Source organism: Cydia fagiglandana, chromosome 2 (assembly GCF_963556715.1).
Source record: "Cydia fagiglandana chromosome 2, ilCydFagi1.1, whole genome shotgun sequence".
Classification (NCBI taxonomy): Eukaryota; Metazoa; Arthropoda; class Insecta; order Lepidoptera; family Tortricidae; genus Cydia; species Cydia fagiglandana.
This window is the reverse complement of record NC_085933.1, coordinates 3,138,888-3,159,400: the sequence shown is the minus strand read 5'-3', so window position 1 is coordinate 3,159,400 and position 20,513 is coordinate 3,138,888. Positions and strand designations below refer to the sequence as shown.

General features: G+C 37.7%; 1 protein-coding gene across 3 annotated transcripts in view; it reads right to left on the bottom strand.

Annotated features, from left to right (window-relative positions):
- Window positions 1-20,513, bottom strand: part of LOC134674168 (calexcitin-1-like) — a 168,713-nt gene that overhangs the window by 71,018 nt on the left and 77,182 nt on the right. The window contains exon 1 of one of the 3 annotated variants that reach the window (XM_063532233.1): window positions 10,649-10,659. The exons of 1 other annotated variant lie outside the window; for it this stretch is intronic. The gene's annotated coding sequence lies outside the window, so the exon portion shown is untranslated. Of the gene's footprint in view, window positions 1-7,023; window positions 7,034-10,648; window positions 10,660-20,513 lie in introns of those variants that run through there. One more of the 3 variants, XM_063532249.1, reaches the window with a different exon arrangement.

The following is a 20,513-nucleotide window of genomic DNA, read 5'->3' as shown; positions in this document are numbered from 1 at the left end:
TATAGTTTGACATGTCATGAACGTGAACGATTAGAAAAATAATTCATTAAAAAATGCTTGTTGTTCCAAAAACAATTTCAATTATTTAAAAAAATGTAGGGAAAATTACATTAAAATCAGTTCTCTCTCTTTTTATTGCACTAACCTGCCTGATACGAATACATTATTATTTATTAAGTGACCAAGGAAATATATTTTTATAAGTATTAATCATTTTTTTTTTCAATGGATCTATTGAGATCTCACTGGCATCTGCTGTGATCAGTAAACCCATTACGGCTTGCGGTGTCATAATAATGTTACCAATATTTGTATTAAATATATACGTAAAAATTACCTCAGGCACAGTTTTATATAAACTAGAAAAAATCCAATTGTAAGACGTTATAATAATTATTTAACTTTAAAATTGTCTTGGATACTTTCACTACCGCTCATTAAAATGTCTACCGTCTCGTAATAGCCCCCTCACTTGGTTTTTTTAATGTAGCAGTGTGAGAAATGCAGCTTTAATGAGACCCGGCTGCGGCTGAGGCGAGCTTGCATGAAGATACGTAAGTATTACGGCTGACATTTACTAGCAAGTAACCAAAGGATTAAGTTACAGCTAGGTTTAATGAAGAATAAAAAAACCAGCCAAGTGCGAGTCGAACTCGCCCACCGAGGGTTCCGTACTTTTTAGCATTTGTTGTTATAGCGGCAACAGACATACATATTCTGTGAAAATTTCTATTGTCTAGCTAACACGGTTCATGAGATATATCAGTAATCAGTGTATTTATTGCTTTCATAGGTTATACAGGTTGGTACATTGTATTGGTTCAGCTATGAAACCCTGTAGGGCACTTCAATATAACTTAAATCTAACTTAATAACTATTGCTTAAGGCTATCTCTAATACAAGTAAAAAAAAAATACTTTTTTTTTAAATAACCCTACGATCATGCATCATATTATATTCATATATATACACATCTTTTAAACAGTTACAATATTTTTTTTAAGTTGCGATATCTAAACTAAACTACTATATTAAATACTATTACTATAATTAACTATATAGCCTGGTGACAGACAGACGGACAGACGGACAGTGGAGTCTTAGTAATAGGATCCCGTTTTTACCCTTTGGGTACGGAACCCTAAAAGTTATTTTGATTATTTATTTTGATTTGATTTTTAGGTCACAAAACAAGTTGCCGACAATGATCACTTAATTTAGCATGCACCAATCAGCGTGAGCGATCTTCAAGGTCGTATCAAAAGATCAAAACCGTACCAAGTTGTCAAATTAGAATGGGACTCCCGGTATGTAAGTGTCACCGCAAGATTTAAAATTCTTATAAGCCATTCGACACGCCGGTGAAGTATGAATACTTATAAACCTTCCTCGCTACGTGTGCTTTTGAATTCAGAATTTATATCCTGGGTGGATTTTCTGGAAACACAGAAGTTTTATTTTGTATCATTATATTTTTGAAGTGAAACCTTCTTTAGCGGCGCTGTGCACTTTTTGAGGTGGGGAAAGAATCATAAACTCGATTCAGCGTAACGCGTAACGTAACGCTGACATCATGTGTCACGGACAATGTTATTGACCAAAGAACTTTAGTCATAACGTATCATAATCAGGTCAATTATTTAAAACTGGACTTTTATATTAAGCAATAAAGCTCAATGTTCTAATCTTGTACGGGCTGAAATACGAGGATCTCACAGTTACATTCTAACTTTATATCACTCAAATATAATTCAATAAAGCTACATCTTGATGAAATCGCTAATAAAAGTGAACTCTAGTACTGGTGAATAAAACTCAAAATATCATGACCAAATATATCTGCAAGGTAACTGTGCAAGCATTATTCATTCTCTCAAAATTTAAATCCATTGCCTGTGTTATGGCATGGCAACACCACGATGCACTGCGCAGTCGCGCAATAGACCAAGCATTCAAATGGACCAATGAGAGCAGTTTGGTTCTCGGTTAAAAAGATGTCGGGTTATGAAAGTTTTTCTCGGTTCATAAAACTATATTTTACATAGAATTGTGTGATAAGTGAACTCGTTTGACCATAAAAAGATTTGTAACATAACTTTAAGTGTGTGTGCATAAAGATTTACGCTGGGCCCGGTCGAAACATTGAAATCTGTGTGTAAATCAACCAGTGCATATAGCCGCCGTCGCCAGACTCGTCAAAGAGGTATGTGGATTCATTTTTGGTGGTTTGTGTAATGCTAGTACAATAAAACATTTAACCTATGGTTTACAGTTAGTAATTATAACATCGAAGGCAAAAAATACGAACATAACTTTGGTCCCATCGAACCGGGTCATTGACCTTTTATTCGCGGCGCGGTTGTTGTAAATAAATACGTACTTATTTTGTGTTTTCAAAATGGCGACGCATAAAACAAATGATATTCGGTTTAATATAGAATGCGACTGGTTGCAATCATCTTTTAATATGATGAAATCTGAGATTAGTTCTAGTATTTTAGCGGCGAGATTACGAAAGTTGGAATCTCATTTCGATAGATTGACTGTGGCGTATGAGAGTTTACTTGAAAGTCTCGAGGTGGAAACCGATGGTGAAAAAATCAAAGACTATAAGGCTCGCTATAATAATGCTGAGTTGCACTATAATAATTTAGATGCAATGTCCTTGGAAAAACCGAACTCGGAGGTCGCAGCGGCCGTGCCTTCAGCACAACGCCCACGTCTTCCACAAATCCATCTTCAGCAATTTGATGGCGATATATTTACTTGGTCCGGGTTTATGAGTCTTTACACCTCGTTGGTAAAGTCCAGGACAGATATTTCAAAAACTGAAAAATTGCATTATTTGGTTTCAAACTTATGCAATGAACCGAAGTCATTAATTCAACATTTGCCAATGACAGATGCTTCGCTAGATATAGCGCTAGAAATTTTGAAGTCGCGGTATGACAATAAACGGTTGCTCGCGGATAGTCATATTTCGCGTATTTTGAATCTAATGCCTGTTAAAAAACAAAACGCATTACGGACACAAATATTGAATCCTTTGCTTGAGTCGACACGAGCCCTTAAGGCTTTGGGTTTCCCTACAGACCACTGGAGCTTCATATTACTCCATATAAGTCTTACGAAGTTATCTATTGATATTAAATCTCGGTTTGAACAAATTTATGGAGGCGTGAAGAAGATTCCTACATTCGAAAACCTAGTTGAATTCCTACAAAATGAATGTCAACTTATTGACACTGCCAATACGTCAGATATAATCGCACATAAAACGGGGAAAAGCGTAAATGTAATTGAACAACGCGTAAACCAGGATCATTCGATTCCTAGCTTGCGGTGCGCTTTTTGTTCTGTGTCGGGGCACGTTATAACAGATTGTTATAAGTTTAAAAATAGTACGCCCACTGATCGCAAAAATTGGGTACGAAATAATAACCGCTGTTTTCGTTGTTTTGGAAACCATTCAGCGGCAACTTGTAACCAATACATTCCTTGTGCACGATGCGGGAATATTGGACATAATTATTTAATTTGTGTGATGGAAATGAGCACACGTGACCCTGTTGAACAATATAATCGGCGTGTACGAAATGAGCGAACTACGAATGCGGCTGTACTAAGTTCTAATGCCACCGCCACGGCGGCCGACTGTACGCGTGCTTGTACTTGTATGTCCGCGCGCTCTGATGCGCCAGCGCCATCTATTGACAACGCGGAATAGCAATTAATTACGAGTAATGTTTCTTCGACGCCCGCTTTGGTTGAAAATGTGATTTTACCAACTGTTATCGTTAGTGTATTATCAAAAAAAGGCAGAATTTATTAAGACTCGGGCTCTTTTAGATTTAGGTTCACAAACTACAGTAGTGCGGAGCGATTTTGTTGAAACTTTAGGGCTTTAGGGCTTTAGGTTCCAGTGCAGATCTCTCTCTGGCTATCCCGCCACACAAACACCGATCCTATGACAAGTCTTTTACTGTGTACTCTGTCAAATTATGGAATTCCTTACCGTCTTCTCTTCGTAAGTGTCAATCGGTCGCATCGCTAAAGGCGAATTTAAAAAAGTTATGGCTTTCTGACGGAACTTGAAATCTAAAAGATGTATGCGGTTAGGTAGTTTTAGTATATATGTATTATATCATATACAATGTATTATATGTATTATATATTTTAAATATATATAGTTGTTTACATATTTGTTATATTTCATATCCCATACTTTGTATATAGGTACATAATTATAGTAGGATATAGGTTTACCTATCTTGTAGGATATTAAATATTTTATCTTTATGCCGTTTAGCACAGCTTTTATGTCTACCGTTCTCCAATTTTCCCTCAACTGCTCAAGGGTTAACTGGAAGAGATCCCTGAAAGGGATAAGTTCGCCTTTGTACTAATGATGTGTGTTCTTTCATGTTTTATGTTTCTTTTTGTACAATAAAGTATTTTACTACTACTACTACTACTAAAGAAACATTACTCTGTTACCTCGTTATCGGGTGTCGGTGACAAAGCTAGTAATAGTAAGCATATAGTGACTCTTACTTTTCGGTCGGAACGTAAGGAAAACGTTATTTTATCGGTAAATGCGGTGGTTTTACGGTCGCCAACGGCGTACATTGCTACTCGGCTCGGTTTATCTAATGAATATTTTTCGGATTTCGGTTATGAACACATGTCTAGGGTGGACATTATATTCGGTTGCGACATACTCGGTGAAATAATTGAAGGAAATAAAATCATTATTCGGAAGGGTGGTCCATATGATATTGATACAATATTTGATTTGGCGGTTTTCGGTCCATTGCGTGGTATTAATCGGGAGATACCACGTAGTGTGGAATATTTTTCGGGTGTTTCTTTGATTGACACGGTCGAGCGGTTTTGGAAAACGGAAGAGCCTCCTAAGGTCTCTATAAAAGATCCTATGGATGTGAATTGTGAGAATTTGTTTGAAACTACAGTCACTCGAGGGACTGATGGTAAATATGTTGTTCGTTTACCGTTAATACCTAATCATGCGGAGTTAGGTGACTCAAAACCAAATGCGATTAGTCGGTTTATAGCTTTATAGCTTTAGAAAAGCGTATGAAATCGCAGCCGGTTTTCAAAGAAAAGTATAAACAATTTATGGAGGAATATCTAGAACTTGGTCATATGAAACTTTCACACTTTGATGTGGACTCTGGGCAGGAATATTTCATTTTGCCACATCATGGCATTTTTAAGAAATCAGGGGACACTGAAAAGATTCGTGTTGTTTTTGATGGAAGTGCGAAAACAACAACTGGTGTTAGTTTAAATGATTGTTTACATTCAGGGGAAAAATTGCAAAATGACATAACTACAATCATTTTAAATTTTCGGTTGCCCTTGATTGTTTTTACTACTGATGTAAAAATGATGTTTCGAATGACATGGATTCATCCTGAAGATCGAAGATACCAGCTAATTCTTTGGAGACGGAACGAAACGGAGCCTGTCCAATTTTTTGAACTGACTACTAATACCTACGGGCTAAAGTCAAGTCCTTTCGTATCGATTAGATGTCTTCACCAGCTGGCTGCAGACGAAAAGGAGCGGTTTCCGAATGCTGCCAGGCTTCTATTAGCCAATGCATATGTAGACGATATAAACGGAGGGGCGGACTCCATTCAGGAAGCTGAAATGCTTATGAATGAGCTAATCGCGATCATGCGAACTGCTGGCTATGAATTGCGAAAATGGGCATCTAACGAACCTCGCTTATTAGCTGGATTTCCCACGGATCATTGTGAAGTTCCTCGTTGTTTTGACAATGACGACAGTACTGGATTTATTAAGGTCTTAGGTATTCAATGGAATCCATCTACGGACACGTTTACCTATAGAGTTAATCTACCTGACGAGCAAGCTACGCCTACTAGGCGCAGTATTCTTTCGTCGTTGGCAAAATTATTTGACCCACTCGGATGGATTAGTCCGGTAGTCTTCAGGGTGAAATTATTATTACAGGAGCTAGTGAGTGACGGAGCTAAACGAGTAGACTGGGATTCACCGGCACCTAGCCACATAGTCGACAAGTGGAATAACATTCTCTCAGACTTACTCAATCTAAAGAAACTGGTTATTCCTAGGTGTTTGAAGTTAAAAAGCGAAGTGTCATACTCTTTGCACGGTTTTTGTGATGGATCGTCTGTCGGTTATGCAGCTGCAGTATACTTGCGAACAGAATGTTCTGATGGAGAAGTCACTGTTCGCCTGGTTATTGCAAAAACAAGAATTTCTCCACTTAAAACAAAATTGACGATACCACAGGCGGAATTAAGTGCCGCAACTTTGCTGGCTAAATTACTGTCTCACGTATTATTTAGCACTATGTGAGCTGTCACTTACAATCACGGAAATTATCGGTTGGTGTGATAGCACGATAACTTTAGCTTGGCTGAATATTTCACCCCATAAATTGGATGTATTTCAAGGTAATAGAGTTTCCCAGATAAATGAGCTCAATTTACCAGTTTCTTGGTTTTACATCAATAGTGATTTAAATTGTGCAGATGTTGCATCTCGTGGTTGTACAGCCGCCCAATTGCTTGAACATCCTTTGTGGTGGAGTCCAAAATGGTTACATCGGTCTCGAGAATATTGGCCTAACCAAACCAAGCCAGATTTACCTGAGAACTTGCCAGGATTACGTTCGAAATGTGTGTCTAATAGTCTCGCTTTAGATGACTTTGATTTAATCGATCGGTATAGCTCGTTTGAAAAATTAGTCAACGTGACAGCGCTTTTGTTTCGATTTATGAATAACTGTCGTGGTAGTAAAAATGTTAACAAAAATGTGTCTGTATCGGAACGTCGTTTCGCACTGTCTCGTTTGTTCCAGATTTTATTTATTTATTTATTGAGGAGATAACACAGAAAAACATACATGGGATGAACATAAAACTTAAAGTTACATAAATGGCCTTAACCCTTAATCAAATATCGGGAAATTATTTCCCACTTCATTCTAATTTACAAAATATTTTTTATCTTTTTAATGGCAGCACTCAGCGATACCAACCACACAGATTTAAAATCTTAGTAACATTTTGAATTTGAAAAATGGCAACACTTTTCTAATAGCCGCCATTTGTGACCATACGTCAAAGTCAATGTCAGTTGTTGTGATTTTTTTTGCAATTACGACAATTTTTTTAGTGTTTTGAGGTTAAGTGCGAAAAAAAATCTTGTAAGTGCATACACTGAATAGTATCATAATATAGACTTATTTTCCCTGTGTTTTGCTTGAAAGGAATTGTGATAACGATATGATTTAGCCAAGATTTTAAGGTTTTAGTAAGTGGGTAATTATTTCCCATTGTTTGTGCCTGAACGTACGATTTACAAAAAAATTGGTAGGTTTTATCAAGTGGGAAATTATTTCCCAGTGTTTGTTCTCCACCTACATTTTAATTGGATTCCAAAAATAAAAATATATGCCCGTTTGCCTGTTGCACAAACAAATCTGTGCCTGTTTTTGTTTTCTTTTTTCTTTTATTTATTTCTTTGATTTTTGAAGATAACGTTAAAGGCTCATACTTGAATTCCAAGCAAAGCCGGGGGGAGCTACTAACTAGTAAAAAGTTCGTAACCGTATCGGACAATGGGAAACTATTTCCCACTTCATTCAAAATTTTGCTATTCCGTAACGGATAACGGGAAATTATTCCCCACCGCAAAACCCCCCTTTCCCCCCCACTAAAATTCTTTTTATATATTTATTCGTAATCTACGCACCCAATTTACCTAAAAACCAATCTTAGTTTTCAAAAATCTCATAAAAAGTGTTCCGTTTGATTAAGGGTTAAATACAGATGCTTCCATAAACGTATCTCACAGAGAACATATGTATATTTATACCACTTACCTAATCCTAATACTTAACTAACATGCGGTTCACAATATTTCAAATGTTAAGTGAGACTATACCTATGTTGTAGAATATACTATACTATGTATGTACTTAGACTAATGTAATAGGAAGGAAGAAGTTACCTATTTGTTTCTATATAAATTTGTGACTGCTGCCTTAAACTGGGCGCGGGATTTTGAGAAGAGATCAAGGTCGAGAAGAGACTTATTGTAGTGGTCGCACAGTCTGTATATAGGTGCACGTTTTCCGGCGTTAGTCTTTGTCTTCGGAAGACTGAAGAGGTGTGTGGACCGCGTTAGTTTAGGAGGAGCTCGAAAGTATATTTTAGATAGGAGACTTGGACAGTCCAATTCACCTGCACATACGTCACGCAGCATTATTGCGTCGGCGATGCAACGTCGGTCCCGTAGTGATAGCATGTTGTATTTAATTAAAAGCTCATCATAAGAGTGCCGCGGGCTCTTCAGACGAATATTAAGGCATCGCAAGAACTTTTTTTGTACCATTTCTAGCTTATTGCAGTATACATTATAAAAAGGGTTCCATGCAACTGACGCGTACTCAAGATTGGAACGAACTAAAGTTTGGTATAGGCAAGTCAGGCTGAGCTTCTGTTTGATGATTCAAAAGAAACATTTCTGTAGTCACATTGAAGATTTATCTGCTGGGAAACCTATTCGAGACTCGTTACGGAAACTTAACTTATTTGTCGACGGACAAGGTTTAATTCGAGTTGGAGGACGTCTTTGTCATTCAGAACTTCCTTATTCGGCCCGACATCCCATTTTACTTCCCGGAAAAGACAAACTCACATTTCTTTTAGTGGAACATTATCATAAGGTGTATTGTCACGTAGGTGCTGACACTTTAGCTTCAATTCTAAGTCGGAATTATTGGATATTATCAATGCGATTTGTAACTAAAAATGTGACATTTAAATGCATTCCATGCTTTAAAACTGCGCCTCGACACCAACAGCCATTTATGGCAGACTTACCTGCAGATCGGGTTCGATGCTGTCGAGTATTCGAAGGAGTAGGGACGGATTTTGCAGGCCCAATCCTCATGAAGAGCAGTAGTTTAAGAAATGCTCGCATTCAAAAGTGTTATTTGTGCATCTTCGTTTGTTTGTCAACAAAGGCGGTACATTTGGAAATAGTTTCTCAACTTTCAGTCGAAGCATTTGTCGCTGCTTTTACTAGATTTGTTTCTCGAAGGGGGTTACCTTCCTTGATTCGCTCTGATTGTGGTACAAATTACGTCGGGACTAACAAACATTTGAAAGATTTATTCATTTACTTAAAGAATCATCACGGCGAGTTAGAACCTGAATTAATCAAAAACCAAATTACATGGCTGTTCAACCCTCCCAGTAGCCCAAATATGGGTGGATTGTTTGAAGCTGCTGTTAAATCCGCTAAAACACACATGTATCGTGTACTCGGTGATCAACGGCTTACGTTCGAGCAATTAACGACATTTTTTACTAAGGTCGAAGCGGTGATGAATTCAAGGCCTTTGTGTCCTCTCAGTTCGGATCCGACAGACTTGGAAGTTTTAACTCCTGGTCATTTCATCATCGGTCAACCACTGGTAGCTCTACCGGAATATCCATTTGAATTAACGAATATAGGCCGTTTGTCGCAATTTCAACAAATTCAAAAACTGACACAACATTTTTGGTCTCGTTTTCGCAATGAATATCTTCATACTCTACAACAGCGTCCTAAATGGACTTTACGTACGAAATCTCCGGAAATTAATGATTTAGTTTTAATAAAGGAAGAAAACTATCCACCTTTACAGTGGAAACGTGGCCGCATTATTAGATTATTGCCAGGAAAAGACGGAATCAATCGTGTAGCTGAATTAAGGGTTCAAAACGGTTCTTTACTCCGGCCTGTTTCAAAACTCTGTGTATTGCCTTTGATGGATAGTTGCTAACCAAGACCTAGCTTGGTTCGGGGGGGAGAATATGTGCAAGCATTATTCATTCTCTCAAAATTTAAATCCATTGCCTGTGTTATGGCATGGCAACACCACGATGCACTGCGCAGTCGCGCAATAGACCAAGCATTCAAATGGACCAATGAGAGCAGTTTGGTTCTCGGTTAAAAAGATGTCGGGTTATGAAAGTTTTTCTCGGTTCATAAAACTATATTTTACATAGAATTGTGTGATAAGTGAACTCGTTTGACCATAAAAAGATTTGTAACATAACTTTAAGTGTGTGTGCATAAAGATTTACGCTGGGCCCGGTCGAAACATTGAAATCTGTGTGTAAATCAACCAGTGCATATAGCCGCCGTCGCCAGACTCGTCAAAGAGGTATGTGGATTCATTTTTGGTGGTTTGTGTAATGCTAGTACAATAAAACATTTAACCTATGGTTTACAGTTAGTAATTATAACATCGAAGGCAAAAAATACGAACAGTAACTTTACAATTTCTATTCGAATTTTAAACAATTAACGCTACAAATTTAAGCTCACTAGCCAGCAATTTCGGAACTAAAGTTTGTCAATAAAAAGGAGGATGGATCAATTATACATAGTGCTGCAGACATTTTGGACTAGTCATTGAGTTTTCACTTCTATCGGCACTCCCGGAGTGCAACCCGTTGTTGTTTTTTTTATTTTATGTTTTCTGATTTTTATAGTGACTTCATTATAGTAGTTTTTTATTTAATAGATTTTACAGTAATTTATAAGTGTCTCCCCTAAAATAATGAACGCTTATTATCTTTTTTAGGGTTCCGTACCCAAAGGGTAAAACGGGACCCTATTACTAAGACTTCGCTGTCCGTCCGTGCGTCCGTCCGTCTGTCACCAGGCTGTATCTCACGAACTGTGATAGCTAGACAGTTGAAATTTTCACAGATGATGTATTTCTGTTGCCGCTATAACAACAAATACTAAAACAGAATAAAATAAAGATTTAAATGGGGCTCCCATACAACAAACGTGATTTTTGACCAAAGTTAAGCAACGTCGGGAGTGGTCAGTACTTGGATGGGTGACCGTTTTGTTTTTTCTTTTTTTTTGCATTATGGTACGGAACCCTTCGTGCGCGAGTCCGACTCGCACTTGCCGGTTTTTAATACCGTGAATTAAATTAACAGGCAGCCTGTCAAAAGGTTTCATTACTATGACAATAATATCAAACTGCTTCACATTTTATGCATAAGATAAGATAAGATCTTTTTGACAGAACGCAATCAAGATGAGACTTGGGTAATTTTGGATATGTGTTGACATATGACAATAAATGACAATCGTTTATACTTTATAGAAAAAGCCAATCGTAATTTAAACGTAAGGGGTTGTGCACAAATCACGCGAGGTGTTTTCGACTACTTTTTGAGCCCCCCACCCCCTTGGTGATATTTGGTGAGATTTTTGGCTACCCCCCCCTCCCCCCACACAACCTCGCGTGTATTTTTTTGAAATTTTTTCATTCGACCTAATTTTAAGATAAATGGTATTGTATATAGAAAATCTTGTTTATTTTTCTGTTTTCGTTAAATAGACTCGCTATTTTGAAGTGCAGAGTGAAGATTTATGTTTAACGAAACCGAGAAAAAGGAAACGGTAACGAAATCTACTCATGTGGTAGGTTTTTTTTCTTAGTTTCGTTCACCATATAAAAATACACGTGAGGTTTCCTTATACCCCCCTCCCCCAACCTGATCTATCGTGATTTTTTCGTTACCCGGGGCTCCTGTCGAACCTCACGTGATTTGTGTACAAGCCCCAATGTGTGAAAAAAGTCACGTGCCTTTCTTGGCATGTGTCATCCCGTAATATTTTTACTTTTCAATTGTCATATTGACTACAACTATGTCAAATTTAACAAAAGATAGACTAAATTTCAAACAAGAAAACTTTTTTAATGATATAAACACGCCCTCTAACATTTATTACGAGATACGTCACCTCTCCTTGCGTAGACCTAACTCGAATGCCACAACTTCGTAGCAAGGCTACGTTCGTAGCGAGAGCTACTACGTCGTAACCCCGTAGCTAGATGGCGCGACCGTGTTGCTACGAACTGCGCTTCAATTTTGACGACATGAAGCAGGAAAAAAAGTTGCTGGGAAGTTTTAGTTTTATGCGATAGATGGCGTGACTGGATTGCTTGATATTTCTCAGGAAGAGATCCCATAAATATGCATTTGTGTTTATTCTGTATGACGTTATGGGATTTGTATTGTTTTACAATAAAGAGAGCGCTGGTAGCCTAGCGGTAAGAGCGTGCGACTTGCAATCCGGAGGTCGCGGGTTCAAACCCCGGCTCGTACCAATGAGTTTTTCGGAACTTATGTACGAAATATCATTTGATATTTACCAGTCGCTTTTCGGTGAAGGAAAACATCGTGAGGAAACCTGCATACATCTGCGAATAAATTCAAAGGTGTATGTGAAGTCCCCAATCCGCATTGGGCTAGCGTGGGGACTATAGCCCAAGCCCTCTCGCGCTCGAGAGGAGGCCTGTGGCCAGCAGTGGGACGTATATAGGCTGAGATGATGATGATGAAAGAGTTTGTAAATACATAGGTACATATTTATTTATTTTGCGGTCTGATTCTCGATTAAATCCATAGACTAGCTGCCGTATTCGAACTTCATGATATTCACAAGAGACGACGCGTACTAGATCTATCCTAGATACGTTATAGTTTAAATATCAATTACCTAGTTCTCTTTTGCAGCGCAATTCGGGCAACCAATGTCACTTTTACGTTAGATAGAGTAAGATATCTATTTGATGTGAATTGGATCTCTAAGTTATATCCTGTGGAAATCGTTCAAGAGTATCTCCAGAATCGCGCAAATGTCAAATTTGACAGATTAGATCTTAATCGTATCTTGGTGATGTCTAATAGATGTCTATTTCAAAATCCGAATCGGGCCCTAGGAATCCTCTAGACCGAGTTTAGAGCAATTATTGAATGCAACCGATGATTCCAAAAATGCGGGGGTGCGCGGGACGAGGTGAGCGAAGTCCCGTGCCGTGATTGGTCCGTTCAAAAACACGGACGTCACACAAAGACACTTTCGACTCGAACATGGAGTAAAATTACCGTATACGTGGCAGAGGGGGTAGCGCGACTATGCTCAGTCTGGAGGATGTTTTGTCTGTGGTTAAATCTAACCTCCACCACCTCCATGCCCAACTGCGACTGCTTGAAAATATAAAAATAGCGTAAAGTTCATTTATTTTAACTTCATGCCACAAAGATATACCATTATCTACAAGAAGGACTGAATGCGAAAAAGCTTTCTCTATCAGTTAACCATAGGGCCAATTAGAAACACTTAAAGTTTAAATGCCCTTTAATCTTGGCGTTTTTCTCCCTCTCGTAAAAAATATCACAACTAAAATTATGGGCCCGATTTGGATTTTGAAATAGACACCTATTAGACATCACCAAGATACGATAACGATATGTTTAAGATCTAACCTGTCAAATTTGACATTTGCGCGATTCTGGAGATACTCTAGAACGATTTCCTCAGGATATGACTTAGAGATCCAATTCACATCTAATAGATATCTTACGCTATCTAACGTAAGAGTGACATTGGTTGCCCTAGTTGTTGAACTAGTTGATATCTAAACTATAACGTATCTAGAATGGATCTATACTTCGTTTTTTTTAGCATTAGAATTATTTCTAATACCTTACCTTAAGGTAAACAATCTTGATGTGTCTTTTAGTTGAAAGCACATTTTAAAAATAAATTACGGCAAATATGTAACAATTATGAATCTAATACGATCATTTATATTCTTCTGCTTTCATAAGTAATAGTTTTTGATTTTTAAAAAGCGTTTTTCAATTAAAAGACATGTCAAGATCGCTTACCTTCTTGCAAGTTCTTTCTAATGAACTATAGTAAAAAAAAACGAACTATAGTACGTGTTGTCTCTTGTGAATATCTTGAAGTTCGAATAAGGCAGTAGGTCATTTTAAGTTTCCAAAGTAAAGTTCACAGTACAAAACTTGATTCAGGGCGTCAGGCTGATGACGATTTCACACAAAATGTGACGTCCCACGGGTACCTTATGGCGGTTGGTGCTTACGTTATTATTAACGCCGCTCCAATATTATTGCGGTGCTATGCGATGTAAGGAAGTTCCGGAGTTCAAGGCCGGGCTGAAGAGAGTTAACAGACTCCCAATCGTAAAGCGTGATGATTAACGACTGATTAAACACTTGCGGCGTTTTTAATGATCGCGCCATTTATTGCGCATACACTGTAGTTTACGAGGGGCGAGTGTGGTTTTAGTGATAGCGGAAAAGCGAATAAAATAAATTATTATTTGTATGTCCTTGACATCATGGAATTCCGGTAATGGTGTAAAATAATTACAGGCGATCAATCGAAAAGAAAAAAAAAATATGATTCAATTGTCCCCAGTCTACCCTATTCCGGAAATTAGGGAGGCGTGCGAGGAGCCGAAGCTAAAACGTAGAGCAACACCTTTTTTAGCAGATGCCGACGGGCCAAAAAAAAAACTATCATGGAATGCTTTTCCAAATAGACATCTTGTAATATCTCTATAGGTAGTTCGCGTTCAAAAGCATCTGTCACAGTCAAATTATCTTACAGAAACTAGTGCATAATTGTTTTTCCATCGTATTTTCTCGGAAACGTTCGTATTTGTCATGCTACTTTAGTCAAAGTCAGTACTTTTTGTACCGAGACTGAATAAAATACATCTGTATAGTAGTGCATAACTATTTTCCATCGTATTTTCTCGGAAACTTACGATCGCGTCTTGGTATTTTAGTCAGTTTCACATATCTATACATATCTCTGTTTGTTAAGTTATTAGAAATTACTATTATCTAGAACAAATTAAATAATTTTAAGAACATATTATTATTACAGGCACCTGCCGCGATAGCAGAGGACGCTGGTTTGATTCCAGCCTGAGGCACTGGAGGCCTTGGTCACTTTTTCCTAGTATATGACATTTCAGTTTATTAAAGATTAGTACAGTCGCCATCAGATATATCGGAGCTGCCAAGAACACGCACTCTAGCGCCTTGACAATAGAGGCGTGTTCAGATATTTGTGAGCACCTTGGCAGCTCCGATATATCTGAAGTGAAGCGTGATCCGTTACTTCTGATGCTGACTGTACAACTACTGTTATTTATACGTTAAAATCGAGCATAGTCTATCGCTTGCAGTGAGGACTCACCTCACGCGTGGGACCGTAACGTGGGTTCGGGGCCTGATTGAACCTAAACTGTTCAAACTCACTCACTCCGTGCACTGATTGGTAATAAAACTTCATTCGTTCCTCGTTCATTTACTTAAAAAGTACTTTAGTTTTTTAGGCGAAAAGTTTATGATTAAATAATACCAAAAACAAGTGTTTGCTTATGTTGCATGGTTTCTTATTTAACGGCCTGTAGGCGCCTAATAGGATCCCAAAGACCTTTATAAAGAACAGACTAGAAGATAATAAGCTGGAATCCAGCGGCGTTATCACGATCGCATTTTTATCGCCTGTCAGTGTCACCATGCCTGTCACATTCTAACAAGTATGTAAGTGCGATAGTGACGGGCATAGTGACAGGCGATAAAAATGGAACCATGCTGCCACCGCTGAAGCATAAGTACTACTTATTAAGTAGGTCTGACACCAAGTGGCATAACGGCCCCTTGGACGAGAGCCTTGCGCACATTTAACCAAGTTGCCAATCGAACTGACGTATTTAATTGTTCTGAAAGTGAATTTGTAAAGGTTACATTGTTTGTGTTGTGTTATTCTTAGCTAAGTTATAGTACTTATAGTATATACCTAATAATAGCCTGCCTACACTATCGCATTGGGAAACTGTTATGATAGCTGTAAGATTTATTAATTAAATAAAAAATAATTAAATAAAAAAATAAGTCTGACATCTTGCCGCGTGGTGTTTACCACTTTTACTGTGCGCTATCTCGCTACTCGTAAATCGGAAACTTGAAACTTTGCTCCCGGACTTTTAAAGATAATTGTTATTGTATGAACGGTTACGTTTTAAACTGTTTTCGAAGTATTATTAAGTATATTACTTATCAATTCAATATATTTTTTAATAACCAATAGAGAGGTTTAAAGTGCTACAGCGCTTACAGGCGATTCAGCCCACCTAATACACCGGGAAATAGGCGTGATTATATGTATGTATGTATGTATGTAATACTTAGTAGGTATTGTGCCTTTTCTTATATTGAAGCATCATGCCGAGAATCATATAATTTGCAATTGCTCCCAAATTGTAAAAGTAAAAATTTTTTGATCGTGTAAACGACAGGCGCGAGCGAAGCGTTCACATTTCAGGGCTACCGCGAAAATCGAAGATCGAAAATTGCGGCCACTTTTCTCTGTCACTCTAATTACGCCTTCATTGGAGTAAAACAGAAAGGTCCCCGCAATTTGTGAATTTCGGTTTTCGCGGTAGAACGCAGCTTGGGCAATAATGCTTTCGTAGTGTAATCGGCTATTTAATTCTCCTCTACTACATTTCTCAACCGGTTCGTTATACATGAAATTACATATTTTGTGTATACCGTGTTTGATTTTTTTTTAAAACGAGGTAGCCATGGGGGATTCCAAGGTTTAAAGGTTGGTTATACGCTACATATGTTATGTAGTATATGCATATGTGACTATGTGTACATATACCTATGTAATTAGTCAATGACATCGCAACTAACAACCAAACTCCAAAGTTGACGACACAATTTGTAACAGTTAGTCAAAACTTGTACAAAAGACGCTATTCGGGATTGTTTTTAATATCCTTCCTACAAAACCGAAGTGTGACAGCGATTCAGGGACTAATCATGCTATTTCTTTCTAACGTATGGCACTATCCCTTTCGGCTATTTAGTGTTATCAAAATTCAAGTAATTATCTTATCTGTGGTCGTGCACGCAAACGGACGTCTAGTGGTGCCAACCTTAATAATTGCTCGGAGCAATGCTGAGCCGGACGGAGCCGAGTTTGTCCGAAGTCAGGAGTGTCTCCCCACTGCTTTGGTCCACATTCTATTACTGTGTTTAGGGCTGATATAGACGGCGCGTGAACCCGCATGCGATTTTAGTTACATTGCGGACTGTTACGTCCAATTTAACCGACCGATCAAAACCCGCAATATAATGAAACTAGCATGCGAGTTCTCGCATTGTATAAATGAGCTCTTAACGTTACGAAACCCTTCCATCTCATAACAAAATGAACTGGATCGTTTGCGGATCAAAAAATGACCGAAGGTTGTCATGTTATGAGTTGACAATCAAACGTATCGAACCGAGCCTCAGCATTTGTCTTGTCAGTACTTATTGTAAGGATTTAATTAATTGGGAAGGAAATACGTTGTCGCGGCGATGTCGGGAGGTTGACAGTTTTGATTTAATTTTGTTCTGCCCCAATTATAGATTCAAACGTTATTTACAATGCTACATTTGACATAGTTAATAATTATCCAAGGGGCTATATATATATATTGGTACCCGAGCATGCAAAGGATTCCAAAATTGCTACGCTCGTGGTTCTAAAAGTGGAATTATCAGCGTTGTGTGGGTTTTAAGGTGGGTTAAACAAATTTTGTTCCCGAGTGAAACTTAATTTTCACTACACCAATGCGTGAAAAACTGACTAAAACATAACAGATCATAAATCAAATATGTAGTTAACAGAATCAGGCGTTACTTTGCGGAAATCCATATTAATTAAAACCAAATTATTATTTTACTAATCCGCGAAAAGATATTATAGATAAATTTATCTTTTCGCGGATTAGCAAAGTAATATTTTGGTTTTAATTAGATCATAAATCAGTTAAAATTATAGCAGTTAATACCATTAAAAGTAAAGCCGACAGCTATCACGATCCCGTAGAAACCCTCCAAACTCCATATAACGAAACTTACTTTAACTTGCGTAAATTCTTCTTCTGATAATGCATCTATGAAATTTCCGGAATATCATCCCGCGTTGGCACATGTACCTATGTCATAATTACTTATACCCAATTTGAGATATTCATCAGCTCTATTTGGAATATTTTTACAATTCTCCAGTAATACGTAATTTTTAGAGATGCAACGGATAGTTGTTTGGCCGGATACCGGATACCGGATGTTCGGCCTGACCATCGGACGAATATTCGGCCGGCAAAACTATACCTACATTTCGGTTATTCAGGTGCGCATTCTGCAGGTTTGACCTGTTTCCTAGTGAACGTTTGCGCGGACACATTTCTAGGTTCGAAATGAGTCCGCATGCTAGTCAGAGGAATGTTTAAATTGTGTTAAAATAACAAGCAAGTACGATTATAACCGTGTCTGATTCTTAAATCCAATTTGTTTACTCCAAAATCAAGCAATGTTACTATCCGGTATCCGACCGGATAGTAAAATCATGGTCGGATAGGCCGTATACCGGATAGTAACCGGATATCCGGTGCATCTCTAGTAATTTTTCTTAAACCTAATGTATATACTTGAAATTCCGAGATACCTATTCCGGAAAGTATATTTTGCTCTCGATTTATTTCTGAATTGTAGGAAAGTATTTGTTAGAATTAGCGACCTTTACGTGGACGAAGTCGCAGGCTAAAGCTAGTAATCTACTATCACTTAATAAAGCATTTATTTCCTAGTCATTATTAATAAACCCTAACGACGGAAGAGCATCTTCATTGCGTTTCATATAAAATTATGAATATGACGACGCTAAAACGCTATGGTGGGTCATAGCGTCTTTTAACTCGCGATCGTAACCCGGTGTATGTACTGTAAGTGGTGGGATACGGCCTTATTAACTGGGGAGTGCTCTCAACTGTCCGCCCACAGTGATATCCTTGTCCAGTTATTTGCCTTATGACGCCTTATTTATTGTAAAATATAAAGATAATATTTTAAAATAAGTGACACAAAATTAGAAAATAAAAAAAATATTAAAATCGGCTAAAACATATTTGTATAGTTTGTCAAAGGACTATCTCATTTCAAACATAGAGAGGGAATCATACTATCTTTGTTTTTCGCTAGTACTAGCACACAAAAGAAAAGGATGTGTATAGTTTGTTTGTTCTTATTTACTGTCAAATTTGGTTTGACCAACTATAGTTTAGTTTTCATTATGACATGACGGTGTAGATATGTGAATGACTCACAAAATGTCTGCACTCGCGGTCAGAAATATTCAGATTCGTGTCATGGCGCCACATTGAACGGGTTGCCTTTTAATTTTGTGTGACCTATATCTGCATCCAATAAAAAAAAACATTTGCTTAGCAAGCAAAGGAACATTGTCGGCCTAGGCCGATAAAAAACATTTTGATCGTACGGCACGTGCCGCGCCGCACATTGAACTTTCAGGTTATTTTTGGTTTTGAAAAACCATTTGACATAAAAAGAACCGGTGAAGGATCCCATACCTTTCCTTTTATTTAGCTTGACGTTTAGGATTGCAGGCCTATTCGGATTTCGAGATAATCAGAAGATCTTGAGACGATTTAGAGATCAACTAGATCTACATTAGATATCGACTAGATGTGACTTGGATATCTAAGTCATAACTTGTCAAAATCGTTCAATTTATCTTTCTTCAATATTTATCTTACAAATATCTTTAAATTATCCGTATCGTAACTTGTTGAAGTCTAGTAGAAATCTAGTTCATTTTTCGAGTCGAGCCGTAGGTCATAACGGCCGAGGGAGCAACAGGACATCTATAGATTTTGTTTTGTAAATTTACGAGTCACCAAAACTAAATACTACTACTAGACTTTACAAGAGTTAAACCAAGGAACTGAAAGTCTGCAGCGATTTGGATAGCCGCAGTGCAAGTGCTATTTATACGTCATAATTTCAAAGAAGCTTAACGTTTAAAATAACACTTGCACTGCGTGTGCTATCAAAATCGCTGAGGACTTTTCGTGGTCTAACTCTAAAAATAGGTGCCAAGTAATTAATGCGATTAACTAGCAATAATATTTATTTGTATTTTTCCAATATTATTTTTTTATATTCTGACGTCGAATACTTGAACTATTTCTAATATTTTTAGTTTGGCAAAGTCAACGGTATCTGCTTGTAGTGTATCTAGTTAGATGAGTAAATGATTGCTCACACCACACTTTGACCACATATTTTCTGCAGCATAGTGGCCGATTCTTAATACCTCTAATTCAGTACCTATATTTAGATAATATCATATACCTACAGCTTAAGAAGAACTTACATACCTAGCAAAATATAAACTCGATCTTGAACTATCAAGGATCTAATGCGATCCAAATATTATTATTATTCACCAACAACATCTGAAACCACGTGTATGAATACACGGTGCAACAGAACAACCTCCACAACTAGTTAAATATCTTAATCCTAACTTCCATTTGAAAATCAACCTTGTGCGGTGGTTACAAAGTACAATTCACATGGACCAAGCAGAGCTGGTTCGATCTTAATCCTAACATTTCTAACTTCTATTTGAAAATCAACCTTGCGCGGTGGTAATAAAGCACGATTCACATTGACCAAGCAGTGCTGGTTGGGTCTCAGGTCTTACTAGATTCCAAACG